The sequence below is a fragment of the Nipponia nippon genome, unplaced genomic scaffold (genome assembly GCF_047370975.1).
Source record: "Nipponia nippon isolate SJK-2023a ecotype South Korea unplaced genomic scaffold, ASM4737097v1 scaffold_2, whole genome shotgun sequence".
Lineage (NCBI taxonomy): Eukaryota > Metazoa > Chordata > Aves > Pelecaniformes > Threskiornithidae > Nipponia > Nipponia nippon.
The window spans coordinates 108,899,463-108,920,354 of NW_028262336.1; the positions used below are offsets into that span (position 1 = coordinate 108,899,463).

The 20,892-nt window shown below is 45.7% G+C and overlaps 1 long non-coding RNA gene across 9 annotated transcripts in view; it reads right to left on the bottom strand.

Annotated features, from left to right (window-relative positions):
* Positions 1 to 1,222: 1,222 nt before the first annotated feature.
* LOC148055915 (uncharacterized) overlaps positions 1,223 to 20,892 on the bottom strand; it is a 29,444-nt gene continuing 9,774 nt past the window's right edge. For 8 of the 9 annotated variants that reach the window (XR_015704553.1, XR_015704554.1, XR_015704556.1 and 5 more), the window contains 4 exons: positions 20,634 to 20,704; positions 15,860 to 18,310; positions 3,364 to 3,432; positions 1,223 to 2,902 (listed from right to left, as the gene is read on the bottom strand). This is a non-coding gene — a long non-coding RNA (uncharacterized LOC148055915). Of the gene's footprint in view, positions 2,903 to 3,363; positions 3,433 to 15,725; positions 18,311 to 20,633; positions 20,705 to 20,892 lie in introns of those variants that run through there. The other variant, XR_015704548.1, reaches the window with a different exon arrangement.

Genomic DNA, 20,892 nt, shown 5'->3' on the forward strand with positions numbered 1-20,892 from the left:
GGAAGGGTTATTTTTATCAGGAGTGGAGACAGTCAAGAAGCGCAGCAGAAACATCTTCTGGCAGATGGGTACGGCGGCTCACCCATCCTGCACGAGGCAGGGGAAAACTTGCCCCAGTCTAATGAAGTCTCATGTGTTTGTCTGCTTTGAGAAAATACTTCATTTATGGCTAGAATTGGTTAATTCTGTTAGCAAATAGATCAACTACCTCCAGGTCTTTGCATGTATTATGGGCTCATGGGCTAGGTGACTATTCTGCGTGTGGATTGTCAACAAGAGGTGTCTGTAATAGCTTGACTTTGCCTTAATTCATGCTCTGTTAGCACAAGAAGCCACAGCTCCTCAGCTATTGCTGTTTCTCATGGCTGGAACATTCAAGTACCTGTTCTTTGAAATACAACTAAACCAAAACCTTGCTCCCTAAACAAAGTCCTCTGTGCAGAGCCCCAGTGCAAACCAACATTTACACGCGTGTAGTAAAGCCCTGAAAGAGGAGGTTTTAGTGGCAACACTGCCAGCCCCCTGCTGAGAGCCACTCTGACGGCTGGCCCAGCCATCAAGCCGCTGCCTGGCGCCGGTGGCCCGGTGGGGGCCATCAGCTGCCGGGGGCGGGCAGGGCCTTCCCGGGCCCCGGCCACAGCTTCCCCTAAGGGATTCCAGGTAAAGTCAACCAAAGTGAGTAAGATGAGAGGCCTGCAGCTCATTTTTCTGTTACTATTTTACAAATGAGCAGCCAGATGGACATCTTCCTTGGTTTAGGGTAAATATTTTATCAGCCGTATCCTTCTGACGCTGCGTTGCTCTCCCACTGTCTCCCATTCACAGCAAAGAATAAGGAGCTGCTCACCGGAGCTTGAGTGGTTTTTTACCAATCATCGTATGGGTTGTGATGCTGAAATGAAAAACCTATTGACTTTATCATGAGGAAGGAAAGCTGAGCACAGAGATGCATCTTTGCGATGCAAATTTCCCTGTCGTTTAGCATGATTTTTCATTGTCAAACAGATAGAAGCTAACCAGGGAGCGAGGAGCAAACCTGGCATGTTGTGACAGACACTTGCAAACAACAGATAAAATGTGCCATTTCCAGCTTCAGCCAGGTGTGTCTGACTGTCATTTTGTGAGTCTTTGGAAGCTTTGAATATCAGATATTTTAATTATAAATGCTCAGTCAAGTCAATGTATTTCTCAGTATAGGAGCAGCAACAGACAAAAAGGATTTTCTTAAAATTCAGCGTGCACAGCAACATCTCTGGAACTTAGAAATAAGACAAGGACATCTTTAAAAAAGGATTTAAAACTTATATATATGAAACAGGAACAGCAAAATAGACCTTTGGGGAGACTACAGGTAAGCTTCAGCCCAAACTTGGAAAGAAACACAAGCTTTGGAAGTCCAGAAAGACTTTGCAATGCATAATTACGTTGTGCTTCCATACCTTGAAGTAAAACACGGCTGTAACTGTGCAGCCTTTGAGCTACCCAGGAGCTTGACGATGGAGGAGAATTTCACCAGACGGGCATCTCTCCTGCCGACGGTCTGGATGCGAGGCATGAGGATAGAGATGCTCTGCCCAGGCACAGATATCCATCATGTTGATACCTGATGTTTATACCAGGGAGCTTGGGCTCCCTGTCTCCTTAATGGAGCGAAATTGGCACTTTTAGGTGCCATTCATCTCATCCTAATGTAGTTGTCTAAAATAAATCAGATGACTCACACTGTGGGCATAGCTTTTTTTTTCCCCTGTCTTGAAAGCGAGCGCGGATGAGCAGCTGAGGTACTGACTTTCGCACAATACCGTCTCGAGGTGGGTGAGATGAATCCTACCACAGATAGCTAGTGCTTTTCAGGAGTTCTCCAAATAAGTCAGATGTACAGTTCCCAAGAGAGACTGGTTTTGAGAGCAGTCAAGAAAATTTAAGCAATGAAGAATATTTCAGCTCCCCTCCTGGGATGCAGGCAGCATTGGACAACATTAAGCACACATGGTAAGACATAAAAATGGGGTGCCCAAGGGAGTCACAAGGGGTGGGGTACTCAGGGAGGTCCATGCTGGGGGGCCATTGCTGCAAGCCACCTCCTGTAAGGTGCTCCTGGGTTGGAAATTATGTATCTCAGATAAAACCCAGCTCAAAGCTTGTGGTCTGGGGGCTGTCAGGGAAACATGACCTCTTTAGGGGTAACACTGGGTAAAGCCACCCCCTGCAAGCGCCTGCACCCTCGCTGGCTGCTGCTGTCAGCTGCAGGGAGCCAGGTGGCAATGCCAGCTGGCATTAGGGCACCCACCTTTGGGGTCCCCAGTTTTGCAGAGGGAAAATGCCCATCCACTTTGTAGGCAGCTGTGGGGAGGGTCTGTCTCAGCCAACTTCACCAACCCGGAGGCTGAGCATCTCCTCTAATCATGCCTCCATGAGCAGCAAGGAGGCCGGGAAGGTGATCCCTCCACATACTTAGGTGTTTGTCCAAGCAAGGGCTGGGCCAGCCCTGGAGCCTTTCATGCCCCCTGACCGAGGAGGAGGCTCACTGAGGGCCCCCCTGCATGGCTAAACCTGGGTGGGGGGGTCCCATCACCACGCTGTCACAACCAAGCAGCAATGCTGGAAGGTGGACTTCAAAGTAGAACATTTACATTGGTGGTAAGCAGCAGTTCATTTTAAAGAGGAATTTAAAATAACACACTGTTTTGACTATCGTGTGAATCTGTGGCCTCTCAGAGGCACATGTTGCCTGATACACCTAAACTGAAGAAGTATCAGCTTCCACCTTGGAGATATCCAAAAGCCGCCTGGACATGGTCCTGGGCAACCGGCTGTAGGTGGCTCTGTTTGCGGAGGGGGTTGGACCAAATGACCTCCAGAGGTCCCTTCCCACCTCAACCCCTCTGCGATTCTGTGAAATCTAAAAATAATGTAAAAATAATACAGAAATTAAGAATGTTCTCAATGAAGCCTTTCCTGAAAGATGACCGAGATTTTATGAAATGGCAGTTTTCAAATATACTTTCATCACTCAGGAGCGCTTTCTCTTTGAAGTTTCATCAAAATGACATGCTTTGGTGGAAGCATCCAGGTTGGCCTCCCAAGATCTACAGGTCACCGAGTGATTCCCAGCAGAAACGGGGTGCCCGCAGGGTCGTCCCTCTCCTGCCTGGCTGAACGGGGGCTCACCACCACCACCATTCACCAAAGAGGCATCACCCTCTCCCAGAGCAAAGCCCCTCTCCCCTCCTGGCCTGCCCCTGCTCCCCTGCCACATGATGGGGATGTGGCCATGGTGCCAAGCATCCCTCCATAGTCACCCCATGCCAGCTGGCCTCGTATCTCACTGCTTCTGCTTGGGTTTTCATATACACTACGTACACGCTGGTGAGATATGGATGGTGAAACCTCTTCCCCTTCCTCCTCTTCCATTGCTCTGCATCTCTGCACCTGGAGGGGAAGAGGATGCTGATGTCGGCTAGATACAAAAGTAAAAAGAAAGAAAAGGAGAAGAAGGCAAAACAATTATTCCCTGATGGAAAGCTCTCCTGTTTGTTCAGCTCATTACCATATCAGCAAACCCACATAAAAGTACTGTTAATTTTAATACTTTTGCAAGACTAATTAGGTTTAAATTGGGTAGAAAATATTGTGCAAATAACTAGCCGTGCATAAAATCCTCGGTGAAATTTAAACAGGAGTGGTAGAAAACAGGGAAAATAGTTTTTATTAATGCATTTACACCTTTTTAGAATTTCCCTGAATTGTGTTTTACCTTGGCTATAAAAATGAAAACATTTAAATTTCTTTAAAATTACATTTGTCTTAATTACAGCCAATCCCTAATACCAGCAAACAACCCATTTTGCCTACTTTGCAGCATAAATAGCCACCAGCCTCATCATTTCATAGAGAGCTGTTTTTCTACATGATGTTCTCTATGTGCAGAATGTTAATAGCTACTATAGCTGAATATGAATAGGCTTTGTAGCTCCACTTGAAATATAGAAAAATGGCCCAGACATTAAAAAAGATAAAAGGGAAAAGGGCAGTAATGAATTTAGAGGAAAATGAACATTAATGGTACTAGCATTACCTCATGTTCCACATAACAAATTATTGGAAATCTGTCAAGCACACCAAATTATCTACTCATCTGCTGTTGTGGGGCCCTTTGGAGCCATCCAAAACCAGCAAAAGCAAGACAATTTAAGCTAATTTTACTATTTATAACAATAGAACAGACCATTAAGATAAATTAATGTCATTATCAAGTTTCTATGAAAATGACAAATACCGCTATTTCAAGCAGCTTTAGAAGCTGTTGACTATAATGAAATCCGCTGTACAGGTACTAAAAAGAAACACTCCAAGTAATTATTTTCTAGTAGCTTGTTTGTTTCCTTCACATTCATTTACTTTCACCACAATTAGTTCTGTACACAATATATGGTAACTAAACAGTCACACCACGCAGCATTAGGACTAATTGGGCAATTACGATGCAGTTTTCAGCCTTTTAGGTCCTAAAGAGAGCCAGGAGTAAACATTTTAGAGGCAACAATAGTGGCACCGCATCGATTTGCGGGGTTGGAGTTTGAAGGAATACAAAGCAATGCGAAAAATAAAGCCAGGTAAAATGCTTTACACAAAACAGCCCGAAATGAGATGGTTTATTAAATGATCTAATTGCTGAGGCTCCGAGCATGAGGCTGGACACGGCCGGCAGAAGCCAGCCAGGGTTGGGATTTTGGAGCAGGCAGGCTCCTGGGTTGGCTGCGGCGCTCGGGGCGAGAGCGATGCCGGGTCAGTGCTGGCAGCCTCCGGCCTCGGATCGGTACAGCCGCCTAACAACAACGAGTTGTTGTGGGAGGGGTGGGAAAATATGTGTGCTTGGAAGGTTTTTTTCTCAAAACTTCCTCGGTGTTTTAACTCCAGGTGTTCCACATGTCCATGTCCCACCCTCTGCGGGACCTTCCTGACCCTTGGCACTGCTGTGTTAGACAACAAATTACGCAAAAAAAATCTTTTCTTACTGCCAGTCCTGACTTTTTGCATTGGAGAATAAAGAAAACAGCAGCTCCTGGTCCCTCCTTCTCCGTACCCCTCACGATTTACTAGACGAGGCTGGGCAGAATACACATGTATTGCAAACACAGCATGGATGCAGCTCAGTATGTGAATAAATTCCAGCCAAAGCGTCGATGTTCAGCTGCATTAACCAAACATGACAGAGGTAGTCATGGAAAGCTAGGTGGAGATGTCACGCTTTCCCAGGCCAGCCTGGAGGCTTTTTTTCCCCTGGCAGCTTGCTCATGCAGAGGGCAAGAGGAGGATGAGTGAGCTTAGCATCCCTCTTTGAACTCCTTGTCGCTTTCCCCATTTCTGTAGCTGCCAAGCTTTTATCCGCTCTGTGTGTGGCATTTCATGCCAGCGACATAATGAAATAATTTGTGTATTTGCACATAATTTCCACACAACCGTCTCCAACTTTAAAACCCCTGTACGGCTGGGGCGGGGGTGAGCGCAGGATGCAGGGAGAGCTCACTGGTGTGATGCCAGGGGAGCAGCAAAGCAAAGCTCTGCCCTGCGTCCCTGCCCGGGGGTATGTGAGTCGGGCCGAGAGCCTTCTCCTTGCCTTGAACACAGACAAGGGGCTGCACTGGGTGATCCCCAAATTGCCGTGGTGCAAGCCACGATCCTCATGCTCAGCTCCCTGCCACAAGGGTAATGCACTGCAGGGCAGAGGGCAGACCATGCATGGGGACCGTGTTGGTGAACTCCCAAGGGCCTGGGGACAGGGCTCCCCGCTTCCAGGGCCGCAAGGTGGTCTCCAGCCCAGACACAGATGAGGAAGGTACCAAACCCAGCCGCTGACACAAAGACCCCTCCTTTCTCCTCTTCCTCCTGGCCAGTCCCTGTCCTGCATTCAGCGACACCGCCACGGCACTGTGGTATCTTAGTCTGGGTGCTGATCAGTTCTGTGCTAATGATAATGAAAGGCAATTAGTCTCTAAAAGCATTATCACAACATTCATTGCATTTATGACATTTTATTAGTACTATCAGTCAGGGATTTTACGAAGCAGAAGTTTGCTTTTTCCTTAATTAGACATTTATGAGAGAATATCAAATCTGACAATCCATTTAGGAATTTATTACAGAATAAAGAGACTCCAGCTGAAATTCAGCTTTGGTTTATATGCCTGGTTTTGCACTGAATTTAACAGGAGCTGCATCTGTTTGCACCACTGCAAATTTCGCTCAATGTCCTCACAACGGACTAAGCATCCATCAATTTAGGGAAGGCTGAACCATCCACCCTGCTCACAGCTGCTGCCAAAGGCTGGAGATGCTCAGGTTGTGTGGGGATGCACAGGGAAGAGCAAAGGTCCTGTGAGCTCTTGCACCAGGATGATCTTTAAATGAGTTTCTACAGCAACCTCCTAAGTGAAGATTTATGAAATGCTGGAGCAGCTACTGGGGGACCTCTGCAAATCACAGCAATTATTCAGGCCCCCAAGACAGATGTAAAAACCAGCCAGCTGAGTGTGCCAGGCCAGGTTACACCATCCCGTCTGGGCTGCAGCAGTTTCCTGATCCTGTTTTCCCACCACTCATTAAAGGCAAGGTATCGTGGTTGAGCTGGGACTCTGTCCCTGCCAGGGAGGCTGACATCCATTGCCTCGCCTTGCCACTGCCTAAAAGCTCCCGCAGGAGCAGCTGGAGCCCAGCAGCCAGCACACGGCAAGGGCTTGGGGAGCTCAGTCACTCGGATGTGTGCCCGAGCCCCTGGGACCTTCACTTTGGTTTCTGCCTTGTTACTGTCTTTGGTCCCTGTGCTTTGTCCTGCATTTTCCATTACATGGCTAGATTCTTGCATCACTAAAAGATGCTAAAAGGAATTTCTTAGAAATTATTTTTAAAATGTTGCACCTGAAAGGAGTGATGAGCCGGCTGCTGACCCCTCAGCAAGCAGCTGCCAGCAGCGCTGGAGCACTCGGCGAGTGCATGCAGGGTCCTGTGGCTTCGCCGGGAGTCGGCAGGGTGTGGGGGTCCCCTCGGTGGCCAGGAGATCAGCAGGTGGCCCAGGGACTGGTGGAAGTCACAGGACAGCTGTGCACCATAAGCTGGACTTCTCAGTCTGCTGAGCCTTACGAAGAAAAGGCTTTTGAATCCCGGAGCCAGATGCAGAGCAGTAGGGAAGGAAGCAGGATGGTGGGGCTGTGTCCAAGGAAGGATGAGGAATTCAGGAGAAAAGTGGGAAAACATGTCCCTTGTGTGCCTAAAGGGCTCTTGTGACCCCTGCATATCCAACTGGGGCTGAAAGGGCTATTTTAACCATGCATACTAACACTGTATCCACTTCTGGCCTCTGCAGTTTTGGAAGGTGTTCAATATTTAAGAAGTTCCAAAAAAAAGAAACATTTCAAGACTTGGAGAAAATGCTGCTGTCAAAAACCTGAAGAGCCTATAAAGGATATTGAGAGCTGACCTTGCTACAATTTGTATGAACTTGTTCAGAGAGAAAATAGAGGTTGTAAAGGGACTGTATGGTATAGAGGAGAAAGTCATAGCAAGAACTGAGGAATGAAGCTGCAGCCACACAAATTCAGCTTGGAAGTGGAGTGCAGATCTCCACCAGCCAGGGTGCTTAACCATTAACTCTCAGCACCAAAGGCAATAGCCATTGCCAGCTCAAGGCCGGATGCCTGTATTCCCACACAAGTAACTGGGCTCCAGACAGAGGTAAGCAAACACAATGTAATAGCCTGTGATAGACAGACAGTCTGCCCAGGCGATTTGAGGTTCCCTTCTGCCCTTAAATACTGCGAATTTATGAGAGGGCTCTGCAGGCTGAAGAGCTAGGTCAGTGGGGAGCGACCTGGGCGTCAGAAAGGACTGTGATGGAGAAAATGCTTAAATAGCACAACTGTAGCACGTTTGCTGATTTTTCCAGACTTTTAGCTCTGTAAACAAAATATACCCTGTGAAATTTCTGAGAATTTTTGTGAGGTCCTCGGCATGCACGGAAGCGTGGTGGAGGCAGGAAGGGAGAGCTTTATCACGGGAGCCAGCTGCATCCTTAAGTACCAACTCTTCTCATTCCACTATAAACAGAAGAAACCCCACAGATATCCACACTCGTCTTTGTCTCTGATAAAGACAGCTTGAGGTTAGCTCCACCGTTGGTGGTGACGGACGTGGCAGCCGCCCCGGGTGCACAACAGCAGACCCAGCCAGAAAGCGTCAGCCGCTCGCCAGGCAGCCAGCCCCACGTCTAGCACCTCAGCTGTTCTGCCACCGGCCTTGGCTTCTGCTTTTTCCTCAATAGATGCTGTTTAGTCTTTACTTTATGTAACAGTAATAAAAATAAATGTTATTTTTGCAAGAAGAGACCCAAGTAGGGAAAGGAACGTGCTTTTTAGATCCTTCATCCTGCCTCTTGCCAAAACTGCTTTTAGCTGTGTCTGTGTGTTAAGGAAAGAGGCAGACAGACAGACAGCAGGAAAGCTGCAGGCACACTGGTGAGGGTACAGAGAAAGAACAGAGCCTTTTCCCATTTCTTTGTGCTTTAGCAGCAGACACAGGGCAGCAACGTTGCCATGGCTGGCTCTTCCCTCCTGCCCCTGCCTTTACCTGTGCAACCCCCAAAAAGACGCAGTTCACCTGGTGGGTCCCTCTGGCATGGCGTACAGCACAGAAAACCATGGTCAGATTTCCTGTCAATCAAGCTGGTGCTTTGCAACAGATCCCAGCCTGAACAGCCCAGAAAACCATGTGGTCACTGGTTTAGGTTGTTCTGGACTTTTCAGAGTTTGGGTTTAAGTTTCCCCTCTACCTTCCAGAAGCACAACCTGGGTAATGATGAAGAAATCCCCTCCTCCCACCCCCATGAGTATTTTTCCTTCCCCCCTGCTTACAGAGAGAGCGTTAAGCCCTGATGTGAGCGTGTTAAGATCAGGGCAATGAGACTGTCTTAAAAGTCTGCAAGCAGCCTAGCACGAGCCACTCCGAGACATGGGCTAGCACACTAATTTAAGCAGCAGCAAACCCAAATCCAAAGCGATCAATGTGCAGCTTACTGAAAATGGAAGTTTGTGAGCACAATGACAAACACATTAGTGTACTAGCAAACCAAACAAGACCAAACTGATCCGATTACACAGTTATTGCCAGATGAATTCCATCAAATCTCTCCATTTTAAGAAATGGATGGATTTTCAAGGACTTTTCCACTTGAAGAGCGCAGACGGCAGGAACCTGGTGCAGAGCTGACAACCAGCTCGCTGCAGTGCACAGCAACCTGCAGACACAATGCTAACAGCTCCTTATTACAGCTTTCTCCAGGCTGGATGCAGAGACACAGCCTCTTTCCCAGGAAAATGTTCCACAGCACATGGTGTGCCAGGTGGTACTAATAGAGGAGCTGAAGCCTCCGTAATTCTCTCTAAGCATCTCTCCTTCCCCCAGGAGAAATCCAGCACCATTCCCTTCTGAAGATGGACAAAAGTGTGTTCCCTTCCGCAACAGCAACTAAAAATAACAACTAGCAAACACACTTGTCCCCCTAGATCAGTGATGTGACCAGATGAATGGATTATCTGCCAGTAATGACGGCCCCTGCACTGATGGAGCTTTTTAATCCCAGCCATGCTCCCTGCTCTCTGCACAGCCTTCTCCAGAGAAGCCTCCTGAGAAGGCTGCAGAGGTGGGTCCAGAGGCTGCAGTCCATGTTTGCTGCCCCTGTGAGAAGGTGTCCTTGGAAAGGCTTTGCCATGGGGAGTATTTCATGCCTGATGGATGACAGAGGGTTGCCTTTTTCATGCTTTGTCCACCTGGGTGTTCTTGGCCTGAGAGAGAGATCTGGGGCAGGACACACTCAATCTACACGATTTACAGCCAGCTTGGAACAAACGACTTTAAACTGAGAAATTATTTGGTCAAAGAGAGTCTCAGGGCAGTTGCTGGGTGATGTGGGGATGGTAGGACTTGCTTCAACAGGTTAAGGAAGGGAACTGGAGCAAAAGTTGTCTAGAGATCCAGATTTCTGATTTACCTGCATCTGGGGAGATAAGCAGCTCCTGCCACGCCAGAGGGGACCCCGACCCGCCTGCTCCAGGGGTGCAGGAGGGACCTGCTGGCCCCTACCCCTGCAGAGCCCCTACCCCTGGCACGCACACAGGGGACAGTCACCATACCAGGACAGAGGGCTCAGAGGCAGTCGTGGGCTGTCAACTTCCACAGCTTACCTGTCATGTGTGCCCTGCGCTCATGGGGAGGGCTGGAGCATCGGCTTATTTTGGCCCACAGTGAGGAGAGGAAAGGCGCACACACATGGACAACTGACATGGGAACCTGCTCAGCAACATTGACTTTGCCCTGTGTCTTTGTCGTGGTTTAACTCGTGTCGGCAACTAAGCACCACACAGCCGCTTGCTCCCCCTCCCTGCCCCCCCCCCCCCTTGGTGGGATGGGGGAAGAGTATCAGGGGAAAAAAAAGTAAAACCCATGGGCTGAGATAAAGACAGTTTAATAGGACAGCAGAGGAAGAGGAAAAAATGATAACAAAAGTATATACAAAACAAGTGATGCACAATGCAATAGCTTCACCACCCGCTGACCAATGCCCAGCCCATCCCTGAGCAGTGATCGCTGCCCCCCAGCCATCTCCCCCCAGTTTATATACTGGGCATGACGGCATACGGTATGGAATAGCCCTGGGGCCAGTCTGGGTCAGCTGTCCTGGCTGTGCCCCCTCCCAGCTTCTGGTGCACCGGGCAGAGCATGGGAAGCTGAAGAGTCCTTGACCAGTGTAAGCACTACTTAGCAACAACTAAAACATCAGTGTGTTATCTGCATTATTCTCATACTAACTCCAAAACACAGCACTACAGCAGCTACTAGGAAGAACATTAACCCTATCCCAGGCGAAACCACAGTCTCATATCTTGGAAATGGCTTTTCGCTGGAGACCAGAGGGAAAGGTGTTCATATGAATACATTAGTGTGCCACTGTGGTGTTTGAACTGTGCATTTTATTACACACAACAGCCGTGGAGCCTATATGAGGGACACAACTACACGTACATGGAGAATCTCAGATGTCAGGAGCAGCCACTGAATCTTCTGCCTGTGTGTGGGCTCTTCCCCAGGCTCCAGGGTGGTGATGGGAGCACACCGATGCCCTAGCAGTATCACAGAGTCATAGAATACCAGGTTGGCAGGGACCACAAGGATCATCTGGTCCAACCTTACAATAATCTTATTTCCCTCTTTCTATCATGGCCTCCTTTCAATATTTAAATATTTAGGGTAGGATGGCATAAAGCAGAAGAACGATAATATTATTAACAGTTCAACATAAGGTCCTAAACATTTAGGTGCAGGTAATACAGGAATGTATCTCTCTGACAAAAAATCACTCACAAAAGCTGCACCAAAACTTTCCACTGATGTGAAATGATGAGTTTCTACCAAATTAACAGTATTGCAAGCGTTCTATAAGCAATCAATGCTCACATGACATACCATCAACCTGTTCAGTAAACAGATTTTTTTCTGAAAACTGAGAAAAACAGGTCTTGCAGGAGTCTCAAGAGGTACCCTGTCCATCTGCCTACCCCATAGCAGTATCATGAGTCCAAGCGTTCATGATACCAAACAACCAGGCCCTCAGACTGTGGCAGTCTCAGCAACACCTACCCAGGACACATGTGTTCCTCTCAGGAGACAGGCTCTGCTTTGTGCTGCCGCCTCCACCATTAGGCGCTAGGTTAGTCAGGAGGCAAAGCAAGCCCTCTGCCCCCACTCACGGCCACCTCAAACACTTCTGCAATACCTTGGTGGCACTGCGTGGTACTGAGGCATGTTTCTTGGTATTGCTGGAGTCTGCCGGAGTGTCATCTATCCCACCAGTGCAAAGCCAACACCACCGCTGAGGGTGTTACCACCAGCCAGCTGATCATGAACACGTGGGCGTTAGCTGAGTGATCGTGGGGTAGTGCTGCGTGAGAGATCCTGGTGTCTGGATGTGGGGTATGTGGTGGGACTGTGGGGGACATGGAGGCTGGTTCTTGGGCTGTATACGTTTCAAATGTACTTGTAGCATGTACATTTCTACATTGCCAGTAACAAGACAGTCAACCCTTATTTCCTCCCAACCCCATCTTCAGCATTTGCTTCTGCTCTACTCTGCCCACCAACTGTGTCAGCACAATCATTTGTGCAGCATAGGGGGACCAGGACGACTGTACTTGCTTGGATGAAAAATAACCCACATTTTTGCAAAGTCATTTTTCAGCTGTATCAGCTCTCTGGCTCAGCACAGTCACAAAACCACTCGTGCCAGTACAGCACGGGTGGTAGCATGGTGGGTGGGAACGAAAGGGCAGGGAAAGAAGATGAAAGCAGTGGCTGATGGAGAATGTCTCCACCTGAGGCTGTGGCTTTGTGGTGGGCAGCAATGCATCTCTGCATTCCTTTGCTCACCTGGTACCGTGTCATGTCTTGGCTCTGCAGCAACCATTTTGCAGCCACACTGTGAACAGAATCAGGGCTCTTGGCCTCACCTCTAAAAAAAGCTGCAAAACATTTATTTTTAAACCAGATCATGTTTTCCGTCATTACTCACAGTACAGATGTGCTTTCTGCACAATTCAATGAGTGGTACGACATAGCATGGGCTGGAACAAGAGAAATGCAATTTACAGCAGCTGCTGAGACTGCCTCAGACAGTAACGCCATTGAGCAGTGTAAGTCAGGACCAAAGTGAGATGTGTGCGCCCACACAAGACTTCTCAGCCTTAACTACAACATTTTTCAACCCTCCCCTTCGAGCTTAGCTAGTGCAATTTGTGTTGAGCTGCTAATGATGTAAGACTTCTTATAGGAACTGGGTTTCTTTTAAGATTGGTATGATAAAGACAAAAGAAGTATGCAATGTACATCGTCACACTTTGTGATGAAAACTGAAGAGGTAACCATGGAATATAAACTGTTTTGCGAAGTTCTGGTCTATGACCTTTATCTCCAAGTAAATTAAGCTCTATAAATAAATAATAAAAAATATGCTGTAAATGAAATTCTGAAAATGATCACTTCAGTTATTTGAAGAACAAAGAACACAGGTATATTTTTAAGCCCTGAAACTACAGGTCTTCGAAGTCTGAGCTTTGAGTTCAGAGGTATCCTGCTTTTGGCTGGGATAGAGTTAATTTTCTTCCTAGTAGCTGGTACAGTGCTGTGTTTTGGATTTAGGATGAGAATAATGTAGATAACACACTGATGCTTTAGTTGTTGCTAAGCAGTGCTTACACTGGTCAAGGACTTCTCAGCTTCCCATGCTCAGCCTGGTGCACCAGAAGCTGGGAGGGGACACAGCCAGGACAGCTGACCCAGACTGGCCCCAGGGCTATTCCATACCGTATGCCGTCATGCCCAGTATATAAACTGGGGGGAGATGGCTGGGGAGCAGCGATTGCTGCTGGGGGATGGGCTGAGCATCAGTCAGTGGGTGGTGAGCAATTGCATTGTGCATTGCTTGTTTTGTATGTTCTTTTATCATTATTATCATTTTTTCCTCTTCCTCTGCTGTCCTATTAAGCTGTCTTTATCTCAGCCTATGGGGTTTACTTTTTTTTTTCTGATTCTCTCCCCCATCCCACTGGGGGGGAGGGTGGGCAAGCAGCTGTGTGATGCTTAGTTGACAACTGGGGTTAAACCACAACAGGAGGAAAGTGGTGGGTCCCCAGGGAAGAGTAAGATAGGGCGAACACAGCGTACAGCTGCTCAGGTTTGGTTCAGGGTCTTGCACTGAGCCCAGGGCAGTTATTGCCGAGGGGGGTGCACATGGAGCAGTGAGAGAATCAGAGAAGAGCTGAAGCTCTTTCCTCAGTGGGCCTATCTGCTCACATTGCTGTGCCCTTTCAGCTGAGACATAAATCGCTTTCTCCATTAGCGGGTGCACCAGGGTGATGAACTGCGCCCCAGAGCCCCAGTTCCACCTGGGGAGCTCACTGCACTCTCCAGATGAAGCAGTTCATACCTTACCATTGCTGCTGGCCTGAGGACACAGGCAAGTCATGACTAAATCATGAAATGGCAGCTTGAATTAAATGATAATTCACTTTTTTACAACCCATTAATTGCAAACCATCTCTAATTACAATAATTTGTGGTAATAAATGACAATTAATATCAGATTTGTCTGGGAGAAAGATAATTTGCTATCTAAAATGAGGGACACGGAATTATTTCATATGCAGGTGCTGCTCAAAGACATGATTTGGGTTGCACACGGGGACCATCACAGAAGGTTAGAGCAACACTACCTTTGGCCAGGACAGTTACAGAAGAACTTGACAAATAAAATATCCAGAGTTGCAGCTGCTGTGGATGGAGGTTTGCGACTTTGCACTGACTGCTGGAAAGCACTATTTAAAACCTGGGTCACGTTTCTTAGGGCCTTCTCCAGTCAGGGTCTGAAGCTCTGCAAGGACTGAGATTCCCTGGCTGCCTGGAAGAACACCCTGGCTCCGTGGAGTGTCTTTTCATCCAAAGAGTTGTCTCAGATATTTTGCTTCCCATTTGCCTGCACCTTACCTTCAGGGATGATGAGGTCAGTAGGAGCTCTGCTTCACCCACCTTCATAAGTACTTTCTCCTCTGTGCACAAGGAACTTTGTGCTGTTACTTTTTTTTTTTTTTCTTTTCCCTTCTTTTTTCCAAAAAGCTCTGACTCAGGTCCCTCACGAAGGCTCTTACAGAAATGGAGCTGTCATGAAAAATCCTCCTATGAGGATTAATAACTAAAGTGGTTAAAAGATGTGAAACAAAAGGTGGAAAAAGATGATGCAGTTTTTCACAATGAAGGAGATGATAACCACTGGGGAGCTGTGCTGGCCAGCATTTTCATAAGTGGTTTGGACAAGGTGTGAATAGTGAGGTGAAAAAGTTCGCTGATGTTGCAAAATTGTCAGGGAGTAACAATGACAACTGGCTATGAAGAGCTGCAGATGGATTTTATGCTGTGGAGTGACTTTGAGGATAAAATGGAAGATGAAATTCAACATTGATAAATGCTAAGTAATGTGCATGGGGGAAAACAATCCTAACTATGTACGCTCAGTGATGGGCTCTAAATGAGCTGTTATCACCGGGGAAGAGATCTTTGAATAGCTCTCTGAAATACCACCTCATTGCTCAGTGGTGGTCAAGAAGGTAAATATGATGTCAGGAGTTATTAGGAGAAGAAGAGAGAACAAAATAGAAGACACCATTATGCCACAGTATGGATGTACTCAGACCTTGAATATTGTATACAGTTCTGGTCTCCCTACCTTAAAAGCATGTGCTAGAGCTCCCAAACAACAAGATAAGGCTACTAAAGGTACAGAATGGCTTTTATGGGAAGTGACCGCAAATACGAGGACACTGAAGTTTACAAAAAGAATGAATGAACGGGGGTAAGACAGTGAGATGTTTTAAATTATGAATGACATCGAGAAAACAAAAGAGAACAGCTCTGCTGTTTCTCTAAGAAGAATGGCTATTTGCTATTTCTCAAAGAATAGTAAGTTTTAAAAGAAACAGAAAAGTACTGTTTTACTTAAATTGTGGAAATCGTTGTCAGAAGATATGAGACACAGGCACGGATGAGTTGTAAAAGGGATTAGATACAAATAGCATGAAAAAAAAAAATCAAGTGCTATTACAAACAAAGATGGCAATGCAACCTCTAGCTCAAGAAAATGGAAATATATTTTTCCACAAGTTTATAGGCAGGAACGGATATGTAAGTATAAACATGTACATGAATGCACACAAACGCAACTATTCCCAAGCCAGAAGGGTACACCAAGGAAGAATCTCTCTACTTGCTGTTTGTACATCCTTCTGTAGGCATCCATCACCAGCCACTGTCAGCTGCCAGTCTCTCCCAAGACCCATGCACGTGTCCCTCCTTTCCTTTTAGGACCACTGTCGCAGATGCCAAGCGCTGTTCTCTGCCCTCAGGTCTCTGCCTGGAGGTGATACTTCACATGCAGCCGGTACCTGGCACTGGGACGCTGGCATCTGGCTTGAGCTTTCCGAAAGAGAAGGTGCATTCGTTTGTGACATCTCTGTTCAAAGAGCAGCATCTGTGTGTAACTAAGAAAGGCACAGTAAAAGAGGTAATCAACAGTTTACATTGCTGATGACTGTGTCAGAAGGAAATTAAATGGCAAAATAGTGAAGTCCACTGGGATGTGCCAGGCGGGAACTTCCCTCTCTTTTCCAGGACTGCTAGATCCTGACTGCCCCAGAGCGGGTGGGCACAGCACAGCCCTCCCTCTCTGACCCAGCTGCGCTGCTTGGAAAGGCACTGCCAAGCATACGTGCCAGGGCAGGGTTGGTGCTTGCAATCAAATGTTTTAATCTATGTCACACTCCTCAGCCCATGTTATAACCAAAGCGAGGGTCCTGATGCTTACGCTTTGCTTTTATGGTATAAAATAAACGTTATATGACTGAGGGGAGGCACAGCCTTGCAGGAAAAACACATGAGGCTCTGCTCTAATGACACCGCACGTTCATTCCTTTCTCGCGATTCAATGGACAGGTCTGGAAACGCTGAACATATAAAAGGACGCCACATTTCCAAATTGTTGAGAAATGAATAATGCATTGGGAAGCAAACATAAGCATTATTTCTTTTCTAATCAGTATCATGAAGCATTTTACAAATTAACCACTTTCCCCAGACACTTACTGTATTAAGTAGCTGTGGGCTGAGCCCCTATCAGGGTGGACAGTGCCATCTGCATTTAGAAAATTGCCTATACATTTATTAAAGTTAAATTCATCCATTAATTAATGCTGTCAGCGTTTTTCCTGGAAACTCTCATTAGCACACTGAGCTAATTACTACAACCAGCAGCACCAGGGTGTGTGTGTACGGGCAGGGTGGGGAGGAGGGAAGGTTATTCTAACTTAATAACGGAAAGGATACCTCATTCTTGCATTTACATTAAAATCAAATTGACAAAGTCAGAATAACTTTGGAATGAGATAAACCTGCCATTTTATTTTCCTTCCATATTGGAATCTTTGCTGCAGGAGGAAAAATATATTCAGAACATGATGAAATCTTCTGAAGCTGATAAGCCAGAAGGAACAAGACATTCTTCTAGTTACCCATTCCTACATAACTCTGATCTTCAGTGTATTTTAACCTAGGAAAAGGAAACTGCATTTGTGTAGCAATACTACTCAGCTCCTTTTCTACAGCTCTTCTTGTTCAGAATAGTTTCATACTTGCTTGTGTGACAGCAGCACCTAAAAACCCTGGCTGGACAGGAGGACTCAGATGCACCACAGAGTTATCCTGACTTGCCTGGGTTCTTCAGTGAGGTAAGCTAGGGTGAACGTGGCAAGCTTTTGGCAAGCCAAAACCGATCAACTGTGTTAACTTGAATCTTTTTCACTCAGGTTTATGTTAAAACATTTTCCTCATGTGTCCCACGGGTTAGGAACGGCTGTGCAGTCAAGAGACTATGGCTCAAATGCTGGACAGTCCTTTTTTATGTCATAGTAACCGTATCCCCATGATGAACATCATCGCTGTATGAACATCACTGTACGAACATCAAGTGAAACGCAGCAAAAAACACCTCGGGGAGCCTGCTGACTAACCTGACAAGATAACAGGTGGGAGGGAAAATGGCAGCATAGAGAAATGAAATGACTTTTAAAGGCTTAGGGTAGAAGGAGGCAAATACTAAATCCAGAATCTTAACTCCTCCTTGAGTCACCTTGCCAGCACACACAGCTGCCCACACCGAGCATCTTACAAGTTTGCCACATGTTGCACATTGATACAAAGGAAAAAGTATTGTTTTAACAACTCTCCTCCTTCATCGCACACTTGTAGCGTAAATGCAAATATAGTCATTACAGCCAATACTTCCCACATAAGCTACTATACCTTTCTACATGGGCAGTCCTCCACCAGCAAAATGGGAGCAGTGAGGGAGGGGAACAGCAATAGTCAGATCATGCGCAGCGCAGTACAGCTGGCAGATGAGCGCATCATCCAGCTGACAACGCCAGGGCGCGTATCGTGCGAATACCACCGCAACACCCATACACGTGGGCTTTCCAGAGTCACATAGCAAAGAGGGTGGAATCGGAGGGCGTGTGGTGAAAGTCAATATTGGGAATATCTTCGAGACCCAACTATCAATCAGGCATGACATGGGTTGATCTTTTTAATAGCTGCAAACTAGATCACGCTCCACAGGTGTGCATCCTCAACGGACAGGAATCAACTTCTGGTCATTCTGCTCCTACATATATTACACAAGTATCAAAATTAAGCATCCTCTGTTCTCAAGATACTACAGAACACAGGACACATTTGTAAGCAAGAGACTCTACATAAGGTCATTGTAAAAAACGTTCCACCCCAATTAAACATGATTTGCTCTTACTAATTTTACTGTAGTACAATTCTCGTAACTATAATTATCTAAAGCTCGAAGCAAAGATACACGCAGGTACTTACCAATGAGCCCATCAGCAGTCCCAGTTCTTAAGCACTCTCCTGCATATAAAACTTTTCTCGAGCCTTTTATCCCTTCAAAGTCAGTAGGACAGTTCCCATGTGTAAAGCACCTCTTACACACACACCTCCCCCTTCAGTATCAGACCTGAAGTAATGCTTTGTAACCCCAAAAGCATTTTTTTTTTTAATAAAGAATAGCAAAAAGGGTTTCTTTTGCAAAAAGGCAAGAATATTTTTAATGAAATGAGCACTGTGACCTCAAATAGAGAACTGGATTATTTCAACTTGCTAGGGTTTTTACTCAGCCCTTTTATGATATCCTCCCTTGCCTTCTAATCCTCATAGATTTCAACTGTATTTCTCTAGCAACAAATGGATTCTCCTGTGGCTAAAATAATTGTATAAATAGGGATGCTAATGTACTCCCTTCAGCTGATTAGTATCAAGTTGTAGAGACACTGAGTTCAGCTTGTACTTGTATTATAATTTCTATTAACTTCTGCCCCCAATCTCTATGTAAAGATACTCCAGCAGAGAAATAACATGAAACAGGCACAAGATGCAAAACTGTTCTGGTGTTGAAAAATGAAAATAAGAAAAATTTAAGGAAGAACTTCATCTGTGTCATTCATGCCAGATGCCTGCTTATTTAAGTAATCAAGTTAAGCAAGATGCATTTAGGACTGTCTTGTTTAATTTGATTATTTAAATGAACAAACTGCCTGTAAGGCAGTGGGTTTTGCAGATGTAATCAGGTCATATTCAACTCTGGTTCATATTCCCCGATTTTGATACGGTTAGATCCAAAATCAATTAGTTCACCGTTTCTCTATGCAGCTAAACTGTTTTGCTTACATGAGGAATGGTTTGGATCAGATGAGAATTACCCCAGCGCACCAATTGATATTATGTTAATGCCTTGCAGATTAATGCTCTAGCAAATTTGCATATAATGAACGCGGACCATAACCCTTTGCTGAAGTGCGCGTCCCTGGGTGCCTGCCCCAGATAATGGGCCCTTTCCCTATCGACAGGGAACCGAGAAGGGCGGAGAAGCAGGTTCTCCAATTCCTCTTTTATGCATGCAACAAAACTACCACCGCAACTGCGACGGTATCGAGTAGTTACTGGTACAGGAGTGATTACGCAAAGGACAATACGCAACTTGAGCGCCTGAGCTAACGCTACCCTAAGCCTCTGCATTTGTTCAGTCTACAGCAGACATTTCCGACCCATATAGGCTTCAACAAAGACAAGTGCTTATATGGCCAATAAACAATGTTGTTCTGCCCTGTTTCCTGGCAAACTTTGGGAGCGGTTATTATTCAGGGCTTGTCCAAAACCTTTCCACTGAAACTGTTTCCATGGAAAATTTAAATTTAAAACTGAACAGCTTTTCATTTTTACTGAAAGGATGTCTTCTGCCTGTGGAATATTCTGGCCCTTCTGTCCCAGACAAAGCACATTGGTGTACTTTTTATGAAATTTAGCCTGGCTAGAAAACCCAGCCTGGAGAGGGCAATGAAGGTACGAAGCACCTCAAGGCATTTCCATATCAAAGCATTCAGGTTTATAATTTGACAAAATCTTTTCTAAAAGCCAAGGAAAATATCAGTAGCTTTGTCCACTGTGCAAAAATATCTTGATTGCCAATGAAAAGCTAATAATTGAATTTCATTGAAAATATCCAAATTTGGAAATGTCGTATGTTTTTTCTGTTTGTCCTGCAGTCAGTTTGTAAATGGCTGGGGAGGATTGGATGGGAATGTGGAAAACTACGTTCCCATATCTAGCCTGGAGTGATGTGAGAGGACAAATTTTGATATGAAGCTGATGTAGTGAAAACTTGAACCTGCCTTTCCTTCCTCTTGAGCCAGGATCCCAGGGCAAAGACTTTGGCTTCAATGAAATGCTACATTTTTTCCAAAATTTAATTTTATTGAAAATATTCTGAAGAATCTACAATTAATACTTTTAAAATAACAGAAGGAAACAGAGGGATAACCTCTATATATTTACTGAGACATTTTTTACAGTTACTCTATATAAATCACTTCGCTTGGCTCATGACTGGTTTTTAGACATAATTAGAAGAAACCATTTACCTTTTAGAGCATCAGTTAATTATATTTCAAGCTCACAAAGTACAGTTGTTTTTCATTACCCACATATGTAACTGTAAAAGGAAAGCAAATGTTACTGTTATAACATGGCATTCCTCTCCAAAGTTTACAAAAGCAGGGTGAGCTAATGGAAAAAGAACCACTAAATAAAGCACCAACTGGCCCAGTTTCTAGGCTTGCTTTTAACTTTTTCCCTTTTTTGGCCATTTAAGAAAAGATACTGCGATTTTCCCCACTTTAT